This window comes from Lissotriton vulgaris, chromosome 1_1, assembly GCF_964263255.1.
Source record: "Lissotriton vulgaris chromosome 1_1, aLisVul1.2, whole genome shotgun sequence".
NCBI lineage: Eukaryota > Metazoa > Chordata > Amphibia > Caudata > Salamandridae > Lissotriton > Lissotriton vulgaris.
The window spans coordinates 847511393-847528368 of record NC_141685.1 but is presented as its reverse complement, the minus strand read 5'-3'; positions in this window follow the sequence as shown (position 1 = coordinate 847528368).

Here is a 16976-nt window from a genome sequence, read left to right as displayed (position 1 = left end):
AGCATCGGACACGGAAGAAGGCTGCAAGGCTGCCACCGTTAAACTATTACACCATTTGGCAGCAAAGGGAAATAAGGTATCATTGTCTAAATTCCAGTACTGTCGACAGGAGGTAACCTACCTAGGTCATCTACTATCGAAGGAGGGTAGGCGACTAACCCCTGAACGTATCACTACCATCTCTAATATGTCTGTTCCTTGCACGCAGCGCAAAGTTTGTGCTTTTCTTGGCATCACCTCTTACTGTCGCCAATGGATACCTAATTTTTCGTTACTTGCTAAACCTTTGTTGAATCTGACTACTAAGGACGTGCATGAACCCCTCCCCTGGACGGATGAATGTCAGCACTCTTTTCACTCTTTAAAAACTGCTTTATGCTCTGCTCCTGTCTTGGGCACTCCTGACTACCGTAAACCCTTTGTACTATACGTGCATGAGGTCGACGGTTGCTAACTCTCAGTGTTAATGCAGGAATTTGGTGGTAAGCAAAGACCTTGCGCTTATTTGTCTGCCACATTTGATAATGTCGCCAGAGCTCTTCCTAGCTGTCTGAGGGCCACAGCAGCTGTTGCGGTGGCCATCCGGCAGTCGGAAGGACTTGTTCTAAATTCTAATCTGACAGTGATGGTGCCGCATGGTGTGGACACATTGGTAAATAAAACAAAAACACAGCATCTCACAAGTGCACGCCTCACTGGGTATGAATTGACATTGTTTGCACCGCACATCACGATCACACGATGTGCAACACTAAATCCAGCTACACTGCTACCACTCCCTCCGAGTGAAACTACCAATGATACACATGATTGCATTTACCGTACCGAGGAAGAAACTAAAGGGAGAATTGACCTTACCGACATTCCTCTATCTGACCCTCAGGGGGAGTTATATGTGGATGGGTCCTGTTTTAAATTAGCAGATGGAACAACAACAGCTGCATATGCAATTATGACTTTGAAGACAGTAGTCGAAACATTTCGAGTGCCCCACCGGTCAGCCCAAGCTGCTGAACTGGTGGCTTTACTACGAGCCTGTGAATTGAGCGAAGGACTCGAGGTTAACATCTATACTGACAGCCAATACGCCTTTGGTGTATCCCATAGTTTTGGGCGACTGTGGACGGAGCGGGGTTTCCTTACTTCCCATGGCCAGAAAATACAGAACGGCCCCCTGGTATTACGGTTGTTAGATGCCCTCACTCTACCCAAGAAATTAGCCATTATCAAATGCAGTGCACATAAGGCAATAGTGGACGAAGTGGGGGAAGGGAATGCTTTTGCAGATCAGGTGGCCAAACAGACAGCTCAATCCCCAATTTCAGCTATGTTTGTGATATCCTCCGCAAGATGGGTTGAGGAATCTGAATTGTTTGATAATGCTATGGAGAGTGTGAGAGAATTACAGAAAGAAGCCACCCCGCAGAATTAGAGAAATAGGAAAAGGAAGTGGGAAGACTGGATGAGAACAATTGTTGGATTGACCTGACAGAGAAACAGAGGTGGTTGTTACCCAATGCACTAGTTGAGGCCGTTGTAACTATGGCCCACGGTCCTGCCCATGTAGGAGCCAAAGGTATTTGCGGACTCCTAGACCCAGTATGGAATAACCCTAACATACAAAGGACGGCTGTCCGGTTAGTCCAATACTGCATGATCTGTTTGCAACACAATCCGGGGAAGGGAGAAAATGTTCTGAGTGGGAAATTTGCACCTCCAACATTACCTTTTGAAGTACTCCAGATGGATTACATCCACATGGAGTGTGGTAATAATTTGAAATACGTGTTGGTAGTAGTCTGTGCCTTTAGCAAATGGGTCGAGGCCTACCCTACCAAGGAGAATACTGCTCTGGCCACAGCAAAGGCCCTTCTCAAAGAGTTTGTGCCCCGATTCGGTTTGCCCCGTTTGATCTGGTCAGACAATGGGGGGCACTTCCATGGGGCCCTTGTTAAGCATATTTGTGATGGCCTGCAAATTAAGCGAAAATTCCACGTGGCCCGACATCCACAATCAGCAGGGCTCGTGGAAAAATACAATGGTATTTTAAACCTCAAGATGGCTAAGATTCAGGAAAGCACAGCGTTGAAATGGCCTGACACCTTGCCCTTGGCCCTCATGTCACTACGGGTTACCCCACATTCTCGCTCCGGCCTTTCTCCTTATGAGATAACTTTCGGCCGGCCCGCTAATATATAGGGGGTGCCCAGACCACGATCCTTTTCTGATATAGAATTCATCAGCAGGTAACATCTGTGCTGCAGCCTCTGCCAGAGGGCCCCGGACATCGACTACAACCCGGCCAGTGGGTCTTGGTGAAAAAGTTTTAACGAGACACTAGCTTGGCTCCAAGGTGGTCCGAGCCACGGCAGATCCTGCTTGCCACCCGGACGGCGGTCAAAGTGGATGGGAGAAAGCATTGGATTCATGTCTCCCATCTGAAAAAGCTGCTGCTTCCACTTCCATATGATCAGCGATGCCCAGGAGGAATTCTGACACAGGAAACTGAGAGAGCTCCTGCATTCGTACCCTTCTCCGACGCCTGCGAGACCGAACAAAGGCAAGAGGAGGGAGTGACGAGATCGGGTGAACCGGTCTCTGCTGAATCTGCAATTGCTTTAAACCCTGTTTTGAGTACCCCGGCAAGAGAAAGTTCTAATGAGCAAGTGATACCTGCAGTGTTATTTTCTGATCAGGAAGTTCCGGGTCATGTGCGATACAACCTGCGGCCAAGAAAACATCACGGTGCCTCAGATCCCACCACTAGGAGATAAGGAAAGACTCGATTGAATAGATAGGGTTTGCTAGTTTGCAGGTCTGAGGTAGTGAGCGAGACACTGGACTGAACTCGTTGAGAGCTGGAACTTTGATCACTGTGCTCTGTTCAGAAAGAAAGACTAAAATTCCTGTGAACAACATGATTATAGCATACATCGAGGAGCATCAGGGGTTTGATCCAAAAGGTAACGGGGCGGGGATCAATAGACCCTCAGGCATGTATGAACAGGTACATGGAGGTTAGGAACAGTACCTGGTTGCAGGATGAACTCTATGATTTTAATTCTTTTAATGCTACAAAATATTTCCAGCTTTTTGTTGATCGAAATGTTACAAGCGACCGCATTGTACCCATTCCTATTTTAAATACTTCCTCCGATTTCTGCGTACAAGGGATGGGACATGTACAGGTTGGTGACAGTCTTTGCAATTACACCTATCGTATGAAGATACCTAGCAGTCCACCATTTTTAACGCCACCCAATGTGTATTTCGTATGTGGGGAAAATGCTTACACTTGGTTACCCCGTGGTTGGGCTGGGCACTGCTACTTGTCTTTCCTGTACCCACCTGTGTATATAGCACCGTCCGACTATGACAGAACACACCAGCTACACTCGGCTAGAGCAGTACCCAATAGGCAACGTAGACAGCTCATAGCAACAGAAGTCGATCAGACCGACACCTCCTTGCAGCAGTTCACAGATTTTAGCAAAGGTTTGGTCCCATTCTGGGGACCTATCTTTAATAGCAAAGAAATAAGAAGGCTGTCCAGAATAGTAGAAAATGTCATCAACATCACTGCTGACATCTTGGCCAATATTATGGTTGAGCTTCAGGGGACCAGGCTCGTTGCGCTCCAAAATCGTATGGTTTTGGACGTTATCTTGGCTGATCGAGGTGGAGCATGCCGAGTGATCGGCAGCTCTTGCTGCGTATATATTCCAGACTCCGCCCCCACTGTTCATCTGGCTATCCAGAAGCTGCATCGCATAGCAGCTGAAATGCATACCGAGAATGGATCCTGGTCTCTGTCCAGCTGGTTCTGGGGGCTTCTGTCCACTTGGAGATGGAAATTGTTGTTAATATTGGGTGGAGTAGCCGGTGTCATTTTCACCTGTTGCACCCTAATACAATGTGGTCCGGCCAGTTGCTCCTATTGTGCTTCCAGGGTGACGACCATGTGCGTCCCTGCCCCTGCTCCCGCCAAGGTTCAGATGCTACAACAGGAGATTCATGAATTAATGGCTATTGATGAGGAGGTTTTCCAAGATTAGCGTTCCCGTTTTCTTTAGCTACATCACGCTAAAAGGAGGGTTTGAGGAACCGGACATCATTTCCGGTTACGTAATGCACATAATCGATTATTAATAATTAGCATGATGTATTTAGATTACTCACCACAAGTACGCAAACATTAGCCTACACCCGAATTCTGGTAATTTAGGGTTTTAACATATACTATATTGCACGTATTACATTTGCTTGACTTGACCGACGACATTTTGTGGCCTCGCTCGAATCCCTACATTAGCTGACCTTATTCAATTCTTTTTGCTGAAGTCGTTCCCTTGAGAAATAGCCCAACTGTTGCAATACTGCTGTCTCTGCTCGTTAGGCCTGTCAAGGTTATAGGTAGCAGGAGGAGGCCCGATAGGCACATTCCGGGAGGGGTGCGGGGCGGACTCTCTCAGAGTTAGCAGAAGGGAGTCACCCGTACGACCTTGCTAATCTAGGATGAGCTAAACCAAGAGCGCTTTGTCTCCCATATATGGTCTTTCCCTCTGCACCAACCTGTACCAACTTGTATTTTTCCATCTTAGGTAAACGGTTTCGAGAATGTAACTGTATATATGTGATGTTCAGATAATGTGCCAGCAGTCTTCTTGGCGGACCTCGTGGGGTTAGGTCGCAAGGAGCTCCTCTGGCAGAGTTTGTTTGTTATAATAAACGATTAGACCTTCTGCACTGCCAACCGACTGATTATTGGTAATGGGAATGGGATTGGTTGAGAATATAGCTCTAATTGGGAGGTGGTAAATAATTTTCGGTACTTCACTAAGGATGACCTTGGTGGATGAGGTCCTTCCTTTAAGGTGATGATTTTTCCTAGTACCTGCTGGCAGAGCAGCTTCAGACTTCCCTCTCCTGCCTTGACACTCCTCTCACAGGAATCTCCTAGAGGCCCTTTCCGCTAGGCTGCTATGCGACCATGTGGACTGTGCAGGGCTTCTCGTAGGCCATATGAAGGCGTCGCTGAAGAACTGCCAACAGGACCACAACCAAGTCGTTCTTGCAATCTGCAAAGGGTGATGTCTCAGGGTCTGTGTGTCCAGCCATCAGGTCCCAGGTTCACATGCCTTCCTCAGATAGTCTTTGGGTGTTCACGACCTCCTTGCTTCCTGGTGCCTTTTGTGAGGTATGCACCTGTTACAACGCATTCGTTACTCCGCACTACCATTACAACGCGACTTTTATAACGCATACCATTACAACGCATTGCGCTGGGGGGCGCTATAGGATAGGAAATAAGTATAATTTACTATCCAACACCTTCCCTAGGGTCCACGGGGACTGGAGTTAGAATAGTAAATTATACTTACCACTATCCAGCACCCCAAAGCGCTATGCGTTGTAATGGTATGCGTTGTAATGGTCGCGTTGTAATGGTAGGTAGTTGTAACGGTATGCGTTGTAACATGGTACATCCCTTTTGTGAAGCTGCTGCAGATGCATCTCTCTTGTTTGGATTGCCCTGTCACCGGAATTCCATTGAGGCCATTGTCCCTGGATTGCTACGTGTCTGCGTGGGCTGTGCAGGGCCTCATGGAGGCCACTCCAAGGGGTCGATGCGGAACTTCCAACAGGGCCATGCCCAAACCTTGTGAAACTCCAAGGGTGGATAGTCCAAGAGTCGAGTATGCTCTTTTCAGCAGGCCTCAGGCTCACGGGGGCTCACAGAAGGTTTCTGGGTGGCTAGCCTCCCACGGCACCAGGCATGTCTTGTTGTTCCCTGGATGTCTCAGTTGATTGGATCAACTCTGGTGGTGCAATGCTCCTTAGGTGTTTCTGGAGATGCACCAGGGTAATGAGGACGATTACTTTCTTACACTTGGACGACAGGTGGTGATATTTTGCTTGAGGCGATGTCTTGGAGTGAGGAGGACTGGAGGGACTTCGTGGCCACTTGCAGTTATCTTTTGGGAGGTGCACTTTCTAGTTGGGAATGGATGCCATCATTGCCAAGTAGCCGGTGACAGGTGACTTGATGGTCACACTGTGAAGCGTGGGATCTGGACAAAGATTGCACTTGCTGTCAGCCTACAGTTGTTCCTCCCATGCCGCTGTCTCCAGTGATGTCTCTGCACCCTGGTGGCTGGCTTGTGTTGGTTGATACCCTCTATGGTGGGTGCATGAGCCCTCAGTCATAGCATTCTTCTGCCTTTTCTCTTGTGCACCAGTGGTGATTGTTCACCCTGTGGCATCATGCCACTCTCTTCTCTTCTTCCAACCAGTTTCCTCACTATGATGTTGCATCATGCCACATGTCTCTTGTTTGTGCCACATGGCATCTTGCTGGTCACGTCTGGTTCTTAGGACTGTGTCTTTTCTTTGCTGTGGGCCTGTTGCAGGTCTGTCCTGGTGATAGTAAATGCTTCTCCTCCATGTGGACCTCTCGCGGGCCCTCACCCCTCCTCAGGGATCTTCTTGGTGCTTTGTTACCTGGACGGAGGGTCACCTTCTTCTATGTTTGTCTGAGGGCGTAGTGCTTACATCTCAAGCCTGCACCGTTGTGGCGCTTTCTCCTGCCTCCATTCAGGCATGCTTGGCATGGTTGGTAACTTCATGTGACATGCTCAATGCTGGGCCAACGGTGGCCATTCTGTCTTCTCTTCGGAGAGGTCTCTCTCCCGGCCTGCTGCCCATACTGTCAGGTTTACTGGTGCTTCCTTCTGTGCACCTCTGACTTTGCGCTTGTGGTTCTTCATCATGGGCGCTCTCGGCTGGTGCTTGACTTGCCAATGTTCTAGCTTGCGGGTGTCTGCATTCACCATTGGGACATGCGCGGTACTCTTCTCACTTGCTGTAGCATCAGACGGCCACTGGGGGTTTCACGCTCTGCAAATACTCTTCTCATGCTTCATGAGGGGCTTGCTGCCTTCTTAGGCTTTGCTGCCTGGCTGCTCTTGGCTGGGCAGCTTTCGACTCCCTGGTGCTTCTCATGGTGGTTGAGTCTGTCCCCTCAAATGATGTCTCGTTGTTCATGCTAGCATCCTTTTGTTCATGATGGAAGCCTGCTGCCACTTGGGTCATGTGGTGCACTTAGAAAAAGTCCTGGCTATCTGTCTCACACAGCCTCCTTCTGCGTACCCACTTTTGAATATCAGGGTACTATGTGACACTATGGCCACCAGGTGGCGCTGCAGCCATGTCTTTCAGGCTAGGCCAGAGCAGCTCTCTTCCACCAGAGGCCATGAGACATGGTGCTGTGGGCCTCTCTGCAGTCTCTTATTTCTTCAGGTGGGGTGTAGCAGATCAGCTGCAAGGTGGCGCTGCACACCATCCTCACTTGTGTCAGGCCTATGCAATGGCTATGTTGGAGATTCGAGGCAAGGCAGCTGCATTGCTCGCTTGGGCTGAGGCACTCCACACCTCACAGGCCTGGATACGGTTGCTTATGGTTGCTGATGGCGGCAAAGATGAATGGAAGGAGGGCCCTCGCATTAGCAAGTGTCGGCCAACTGCCTCAGGACACCACAGCACCTTTGCTCATTTTCCAGGGGAAAGGCAGTGTATAGCACAGGGCTGCAGGGAATGCTGATTGCAAAAAACACAGTTGATGGACAGAATGCAGAACAATGTCTTACATTCACCCCAGTACAAAGATCTGGGCCTAAATCCATAGTTTTTTTGCACTCCACACCACCTTAGGTCAGACAATGGCTATATGCAAATCAGCCTTGACCCTGTGCCTCATGGGAACAGTCCAGCCCGAACTACCAAGCCATGTCTTTCCTAGACCGGAATCAAGCATCCAAAGACCGGTTTCTGGCTATCAGCCTTCTTCAGCCTGGATAGCTTGACTCCAGTGATGTGGAATGCCCGGGACTCATGTCTGAGCATACCCAGCCCACTCGGGGTGAAAATTGCAAAAAACACAGTTGATGGACAGAATGCAGAACAATGTCTTACATTCACCCCAGTACAAAGATCTGGGCCTAAATCCATCGTTTTTTTGCACTCCACACCACCCTAGGTCAGACAATGGCTATATGCAAATCAGCCTTGACCCTGTGCCTCATGGGAACAGTCCAGCCCGAACTACCAAGCCATGTCTTTCCTAGACCGGAATCAAGCATCCAAGGACCGGTTTCTGGCTATCAGCCTTCTTCAGCCTGGATAGCTTGACTCCAGGGATGTGGAGAGCCTGGGACTCACGTCTGAGCATACCCAGCCCACTCGGGGTAAAAATTGCAAAAAACACAGTTGATGGACAGAATGCAGAACAATGTCTTACAATCAGTCTGTCTTAAGTCTGTCTTAAGTTTGTCTTAAGACAAACTTAACACAAAATCCTAATTTCTGTGAATACCAAAAGTAGTAAGTTCATTCTGTGAATGCCAAAATAGTAGTAAGTTTAAGATTGAGTCTTAAGTTCATTCTGTGAATCGGGCCCCTAGTCATTAGTTCTAGCCTGTTTACTGGTGCTGCTGCAGCTTTACTGTCTCTGTGGGACATGCCAATGCAGGCGTCTCAGAATGGTGTTACCGGCTCAGGCCATCATTTCCTTTGCTAGCCTTACTCCTTCCCCGCAGTTCGCTCTTCACTGCAGGTAGGTGGGGCATAGCGGTTGTCGGAACAGGGCTTTGGCGGGGCCACAGGCCTTCTTCTTCCTGGCAGCGGTACCGGCCTGAATTTAGGAGGCAGTTTATTACTGTTTTACAAGTGATTACTTGCAGCGGCTCTCCGAGCGCTGCAGACGCCTCTCGTATTGGGCCATGAGTTGAGATACCGGTGTGGGATTGGCGTAGTTGTCAGTGGTGGCAGATTGTACTGGGGCTCAACCTGGAGACTCGCTCCGGAGGTATGCTAGGGGCCTTCGGTGCGGGGGGCATACACTGCCAGTAGGCTTGTCCTGATTGGATGGGGCCACCTCACACTGTCTCAGTCAGCTGCGTGCAGGCAGGGCAGTTTACATATGCCTGAGCAGATATGTGGCATATAAATGATCACAGCGCTGCTTAGCATTCACTTTGCCATCAGACACCTCAGCTGGTGACACTGCTCCAGGCTGCCTCCCAACCCAATGACACCACCCCTTCACAGCAGTACTTTGGAATATGCCAGGTACACAATAGGCTGGCAGACAGCTTGCAGGGGCTCTTGCTGTCTAGATGCGCTCTCTTTTCTCACTTGTGGCCCCTTCATCCTATGTACTGTTGGTGCTGTTCTTCTATCTGCTCATGTGGGCACTTCCAGGAATGGGCAGGTATCTCACCTCTTGCAGGACTGTCAGCAATGTGGTGCTAGCTGTGACGCCTAACCCCCTTACATGGATGTTTCTCTAGCCGTGTTGTCTTGCTTGAGGTGATCACACTGGTCAACGGACTGGGTCACTGCAGGCAGATCCTGCTGAGGCCTCATCAGAGGGGGCAATGTATTTGGCGAGTGCCGGTCTTCTCGCTCTGTGCCTTCTTATTTAGTCGCATGCAAGCAGAAGGCAGGAGGGGGCGTAGGTGCAGGCTGCACTACCCCCACAATGAACAGTGAAAACAGCTGCCAGGTTACACGCGGGGGTTCACCGCCTCGTCGCCAATGTGGTGTTGTGGGCCCTCGGCCCACATGCTAATAAAAGTATGACACGGACACAGGGAGTATGGTGGTTACATGGCCCAGGGCATGTGCACCCGGACCCTTTTATTATTAGGGTCACCTGACCTGTGATGCCTGTGATAGGTGGGCATTTAGTGTGGGTAAAGCACAAGGCTGAACCCTGGAATGTGTCCAGCAGGACACTACAATACGTATACTACACATTTATCGCTTCATTTTTGCTTTGCAGGGAGCAGCAGCCCTCCTGCTGCAGGCCCAGCCATGGCCCTTATTCGACTGTGAATGTCAATTAAGCCTTCTCTCTTGCTGCAGCTTTTACCTAGCCCTCCTGAGGTGGGTGGTGTTCGCCTTGCCTATGTTCACCCCTCTCAGAGTCATCAGGGCAGATTCACAAAGGTAATCTGAGCCAAATGCCTAACTTTACAACTTTTGGTATTAACAGAAGTCATTTACGACTTTTGGTATTCACAAAAGTAATTTCCGACTCATATCTTTATGTCCGCACTCGGGCAGATTCTCCACACTCAGGCAGATTCTCTGAACCCGGGACGGAATCTCCGCACCCGGGTCGGAATCTCCGTACCCTTGCCGGAATCTCCGCACCCGGACCGGAATGTCCGCACCCAAGCCGGAGGATCACTTGTGCAAGTGTTTACCATCCCCCACCATGGTCCAGCTGAAACACTGCAGCCCATCAGCCAATGCCAGCCCTGCAGCACATATAAAATCAGAGCTGACATATACAAACCTTCCAACATGTCGCTGAATGTGTTTGTTGCTCTGCCCCTTGCCATATGGCAAGAAGACTTAAGGAGGAGGAGCAGAGAAGAGAGGATATTCCGACAAATGATTAACCTGTTTGGGATATCTAGCCAAGATGTCAGGGCCAGATACCATTTCCCTTCGGATGTCATCTTGGAGATGATATGTGAGTGGGACTTTGTGACCTGTTGCTCCCATGCAATCCCAGCCTATCAAGATCCTTGCTGATCTCCATTTCTTCACTGCAGGGTCATTCCAAAGGGTCTCCAGTAACCTTGTGGGCATCTCTCAGAAATTATCTATATCAACAAAAGAAGAGGGGGGACCTAGGAGCTAATAAAGATCCAGTGTCCATGCTCCTAATACTCATTCAAACAACAAGAGGACACTTTTCCTACGGCAGGGTGCAAAAAGTCACCCATGCATAAGGGCGCAAAAAGTCACCCATGTAATAAAATTGGAAAAAATGAAAGAAAGGGGAGAGGAGAAGAAATCCTAGGTATAGAGGACCCTTAGGTAAGGGAGAGAAGAAGATCATTTTTTGTCCTTTAATGCCCTCACACACCCCGAAGGGTGTCATGCTTCATCATCGGGCTGTTGCTCCTCGTAGGGCCAGCACTGCAATTCCCTACGGGTAGGGGTCCCTCGAAGGGTCACTTTCTCGGAGATCTTTTCAGGACAGTCAGATGGAGCATGAGGGTGTGTGGGGAGGGTCCAATGAGGGTAAGAAAAGTGCGTGCTATGAAATAAACATTGTTTTAATAATGGGTACATCTGCAGCACAAAAATAAGTAATGTACCCACTGCTAGATAAAAATCAACGCCCCAAAGGCACACTATGCCCGGGTTTCGGCGGTCATAGGTCGACATGTTTCGCGCCTGTGTCGCCATAATGGTCGTTGGCGCTTCTTCAGGACCAAAATAATAAAAAGGTGATGTGCATGTGAAAACAACATGAGTTAAATTAAAATACCCTCTCTTTTGCAGTCAGTGCGGAGCAGGAACCTGTATACCCTCGCTGCATGATGGAAACCGCTCCTGACCAGTGCCTAGGAAAGAAAAAACTGAATAAACTACAGATATGGGCATCAGTAAAACTCGATGCTTCATAGTGTGCAACTGCTGTGTGCACATTGATTACAAAAGAAAATAAAGAGACAGACACACAAGACAAAATAGGTATTAATACTCCATTGAGCCTTTGTCTTACTGTGGTGTCACAGGCAATCTAAAACAGGGGGGGGTGGGTGGGACCTTACTCCATGCAAAAGCCATAGTAGTTAGTAGAGGACTTATTCGAGTGGTGATCCCACCGATCTAGTGTGGCTAGGCTGCTAAATTGCAAAGATAACCAATTGTCAGGGGAGTGTTTACCTAGCACTACAAAAGCCAGTTCCTCCACTCGGCAAGAGCAATGGACGCCCGCATATAACCCGGCTGAAAAGACAGACAGAGATTGTTGTCATCAAATCAGAGCGCAACCTGCACAGAGCAAATTGCTCACAATCCTCCAAAGCACTCGTGCATGCTCTACTTACAGTTTCCTCCGGGTGCTCCCTCCTCTGAACCTACCCCGGCCATGCATGCCAGTCATGGAGCTTGCATCAGGTATTGAGCTCCATCAATACAAAAGCCCACCTCCAAATACAAATGCCCCATACACTAGTCAGTAAACAAAGGGCAGCTAAGGATTTCTATCTCATTTCCCGCACTCCCACGTGTGCTGGGTGCAACTGATTGTACCCATGTAGCTCTTCAGTTACCCCAATGCATTGCACACATCTTCTGCAACAGACACCGATGGCTTTCCATCAATTTGCAGGGTGTCTGTAATGCCAGTGGTAGATTCATTGATGTGCACGTATTGTTTCTAGGCAGTACCCATGACAGCTTTGTATTCCGCATCTCAACTCTTGCCCGGCGGATGGCTGTGGGAGAATTTGGCAACATGTGGCTATTGGGTAAGTACCAAGCAAAAACATGTGGGATATGTAAAAATGTAATGTATGAATGTCATCTCATATAAACAACCATTTTAGAATTAGAATCATCATGCCACATACACGGCCTCAACAGACACTGCATGTACCCAAGTATAGATCATGTTCTGTTCAGATGTAAGAGGGAAATGGAATCAATGGCCCTATTTTCCCTCCTCCTGTGATGCTGGAATGCACTCTCCCCTCAACTCCTCACACAATACAGACGTGCAAGCATTGTACCTCAACATAGGTACAATAGGGCAAACATATGAACTCGAGCCATCATAGAGCGCACTTTTGGTCTTGTTATGTTATGTTATGTTATGCAGGGGTTTTGTATAGCGTACGGCTACTCAGAAGAGTGTCCCGACGCTTTAGATTGCACACTAATCTCATAACACAACAGGGAAAATAAGAAACAGACATAGAAGGAAGCTAAAAGGGACCGAAACTAAGAGGAAAAGAGCCAGGTTTTAAGCCCTTTCCAGAAGGCCAACAGATTAGGAATGCTGCGCAAGGACACAGGCAGTTTATTCCATAACTGAGGAGCTAGTAGTTTAAAAGAGCGGCCTCCGATGCGGGCTCTCTTCACACGAGGAACCGCCGCAAGAAACAGGGCTTCAGACCTGAGCGACCTAGCAGGCAGGTAAAAAGCCAGCCTATTCTGCAGGTATTTTGCTCCGGAGGCGTGCAAGGCTTTGTGCGCCAGAGTAAGAGTTTTAAAAATGATCCGCTTCCGGACAGGGAGCCAATGCAGGGCCTCCAGAAGACCCGAGGCTCTGGCACGGCGCGATAGTCCAAAAATGGCCCGTGCTGCCGAATTCTGGACAACCTGTAGCCGTTGGAGCAGATACTCTGGCAAGCCGAGATAAAGGACGTTGGAGTAGTCAATTCTCGAGCCTATAATCGCCTGCACCGTGATTTTCCTATGTTCCTCCGATAACAGGGGAAGGAACTTGCGTAGCATCCGGAGTAGGCCAAAGCATGTACCAGTGAGACCGATTACCTGTGAACGTAGTGTGAGGCCATTATCGATCTTAATCCCAAGGTTTTTAGCCACCTGGGACGAACTTGCTGGTGGAAACATGTTCTCAGGCCACCACACTTTCCAGTCCGGATCCGAACTGCACCCAAAAAAGAGGACCTCGGATTTATCCGAGTTGCACTTGAGGCTGTTGTGATGGAACCAACGAAACACAGCCTCAAGGCAACCCTGGATCCTACCTCCATCGAAGTCCGCACCCCTCTCACAAGTGAAGAGGAGCTGGGTGTCATCGGCATAAGAAACGATCTGGGCCCCGAAAGACTCCGCCAATGCCGCCAAAGGGGTCATGAAGATGTTAAAAAGAGTTGGACTCAGGACAGAGCCCTGAGGAACTCCGACACCCAATGGCGACATCTCGGCGGAGCAAGCAGAAGCCCAGACCGTTTGTCGACGGCCTGCCAGGAAAGATCGAAACCACTGGAGCACCGTCCCTCGGAGACCAACCTCTGAGAGTCTAGCAAGGAGACCCTCATGAGGGACGGTGTCGAAGGCCGCCGACAGATCTAGCATCACCAGCATCGCTCTCCCGCCCGAATCCAGCACCTCCTTAATCGCCTCCGAGACTTCCAGGAGGGCTGTTTCGGTGCTAAGATTGGCGCGGAAACCCGACTGGGTAGGGTGCAGTAGATCGTGTGACTCCAGGTAATCGGCAAGCACCTTATGGACATGCTTTTCAATGACCTTAGCAAAAGCCGGCAGGAGCGAAATAGGTCTATAATTCGCCAACACCTCCACATCCAGGCCAGGCTTTTTAAGCAGGGGAATGATCATGGCCTGCTTCCAGGCCTGGGGAACCACACCCTGTGCAAGAGAACAATTCAACAGGGGGTTCACCAGGGGGTTAATGACAGCTGCCATTTTAGCCAAAAATTTTGCCGGACAGGCATCCCGAGGGGAACCTGATTTAAGGCCAGCCATCAGGTCAAATGAGGCGGTCAGCGAGAGAGGAGGGAAAGCTGCCAAGGCCACACCTGCGTTAAGTCGGATATCAGCGGTGTTCTCCACCCGATCCGGTATCTCAGGCTCCAGTACCAGGAAGGAGTCCTGGATCCGCTGGATCTTAGAGGTGAAAAAATCCGCAATCGCCCTGACCCAAGGCGCAGGAGGGGGAGACTGGGTTGGTACTGCGCGAGATGTTGTAAACTCCCGCACAACGGCGAAAAGCTCCTTGCAGGAATTAGAGGCAGCTTCAATTTTTCTCGCGAAGTAAGCCTTCTTCTCCGCGAGGATGTTCCGATGATAAGCTTTCGCCACAGACCTGTAGGTGAGTTTCGCCGCTGCGTCGTAATTTGCGCGCCATGCTCTTTCCGCTACCTTGCATTGGCGCCGAGAGGCCGCCAATGCTTCCGTAAACCAAGGGGCAGAAGCACCTTTTCCAGGTTTGCGGAGGGGTCTCAGAGGAGCCAGATCATTAAGTCTCTCTGAGAGCCAGGCCTGCAGTTGTTCCACATCCTCCTCTAAGTTCCCAGCTAACACGAAAGGATGGTCCGCACAAGCTTGTGCCAGCAGTTCCGGAGTAATCCAGTGAAGTGCCCTGAATCCCACGGAAGACTGCCGGGGGGCGCCGGAAGGCTTCCTAGCTTCCGAGAAGTAAAATTTCACCAACCTATGGTCGGACCAAAGAACCTGGCTAGGAGCCAGCATCTCAATAGGGGTCGTAGAGAAGGTCAAATCTAAAGTATGTCCCTTTTCATGGGTCGGTCCGATATGATATGGAACCAGGCCCAGAGGGGCTGTGACCTCCAGCATTTTTATCGCATCGGCATCCGTTTCCACGTCCATGTGGACGTTAAAATCCCCGGCAACAATACAATGCGCTGCCGTGAGTAATAAAGAAGAAGTCACCGACTGGAACTCTTCAAAGAAAGAGCCCATGGGCCCTGGCGGCCGATAGACTAGGAGACCCTTCATCGATTGGTGCGGTGAAAGAACAATGGCAAAGGCAAGGGATTCGCAATCCTTGATCGCGTCCGAGGGGATGATGGTACAGGAGGCTATTTTATTTACTATTAGTGCAACCCCCCCTCCACGCCCCTTCGGCCTGTCCTGCCTGAAGATGTTATACTCGGGCGGGAGGGCAGTAGCAATATCTGGGTTGGACGCCTCACCGAGCCACGTCTCGGTGAGCATCAGAAACAAGGGTTTTTCTGAGTCCAACAGATCAAATATGTCCAGAGCATGCCGGCCCAAAGATCTAGTATTGAGCAGTAAGCCCAGATGTTTAACGCTAACCGCCACCTTCTGCGGCGCCCCGCCAAGATGTTTCTGCGGGCGCCAGCCACACTCAGGGCACCAATACTTGCCCTTGTGGCGAGCAGGAAACACCGTACGGCAGGAGCCATTGATGTGTTGCAAGGAGCGAAGTTCCGAACCCGAGTAGTAAAGCATCATGCAGACGTGCACAAGCTACAGATGGAATACAATTGCCCAGTCTTCTTAAGTTGCGATTCAGATGTCTTGACCGTAAAGGGAGGGTGCTGATGTAGTTCCCTGAAGAAGTGTGCAAGATCATATTAGCTTGTTGTGTTTTGCACAAAATAGCTTTAAGTCATGGCTTACACATACCTCCTGTACCTCAGCTAGCTCTGAATCCGGGCAATTTGGCCATTGCACAGAACCAAGGTCAGGGTATGCAATTCAATGAGCAGCTAGTTGGCACTTTTTTCACCTGAGCAACCTGTTGTGTTACGGAAAAAATGTGATTTACAGTCTGTTGTCAATCATGAAAATTGGATAATTACGACTCAGTCCAAACATTCCATCCTGAGACTACTTTGCAAGTCATACTAAATGTATGTAAACCACAGCTGTTGACAGGAGTCAAAAGATTGGCCATGCATCATGTCATGTGCCGATGTCAGCAATTGGTGTTGTGAATGTCCCTCAGGAATCCATTGCCTCAGAGGATTAAATGTATGTGCATGTGTGAGACCTCACAGATACTTTTGACAATGTGTGCCTGATTCACAGAGGGACCTCACTATTGCATTGTGGAGTATTTGCTCCCAACTGAATCAACTACCACACAACTGAGGGTCACCCAACGTGAGTAATGAAGAACTTGGTAAATCAGGCCCCATGTGACTGGGATACACACCACTGCTTTCCCTGAATTGACCGTAACACTACAGACAACTCTTGAGTTGAGCACAAAATATGGACTACATGTACTAAAATGCAAAGGAGCAAACTCTTCTGTGATATGATGTTGTGCCTGGCTACATCCTTTTCCCAGGCAAAACATAATTTAATGGTCTCTTCTACCTCTTTTATTTCTCTAATGTTCCTGTAATGTGTCACTTTAGGGGTCTCAGCCACAGAGCAACAGGATGGTAGAGGATCTGATCTGTTACAGAGGATGACTCATAATGAACAGAAAATGGCTGCCAGCAACTTCCTGTGATACATTTCCTGGTTACCACTTCCTGTATATCAATTTCTGTATGAAAGAATGGGTTCTGGTCCATTTTTGAAACCTTTGGCCTGATTGCGCACTCTCCATATGCGGAGCCGAGGCACCGCTTACGGAGCCTACGCTCTGTAAATAGAGAGTACGTACTCGGGCTGGAGGTTCC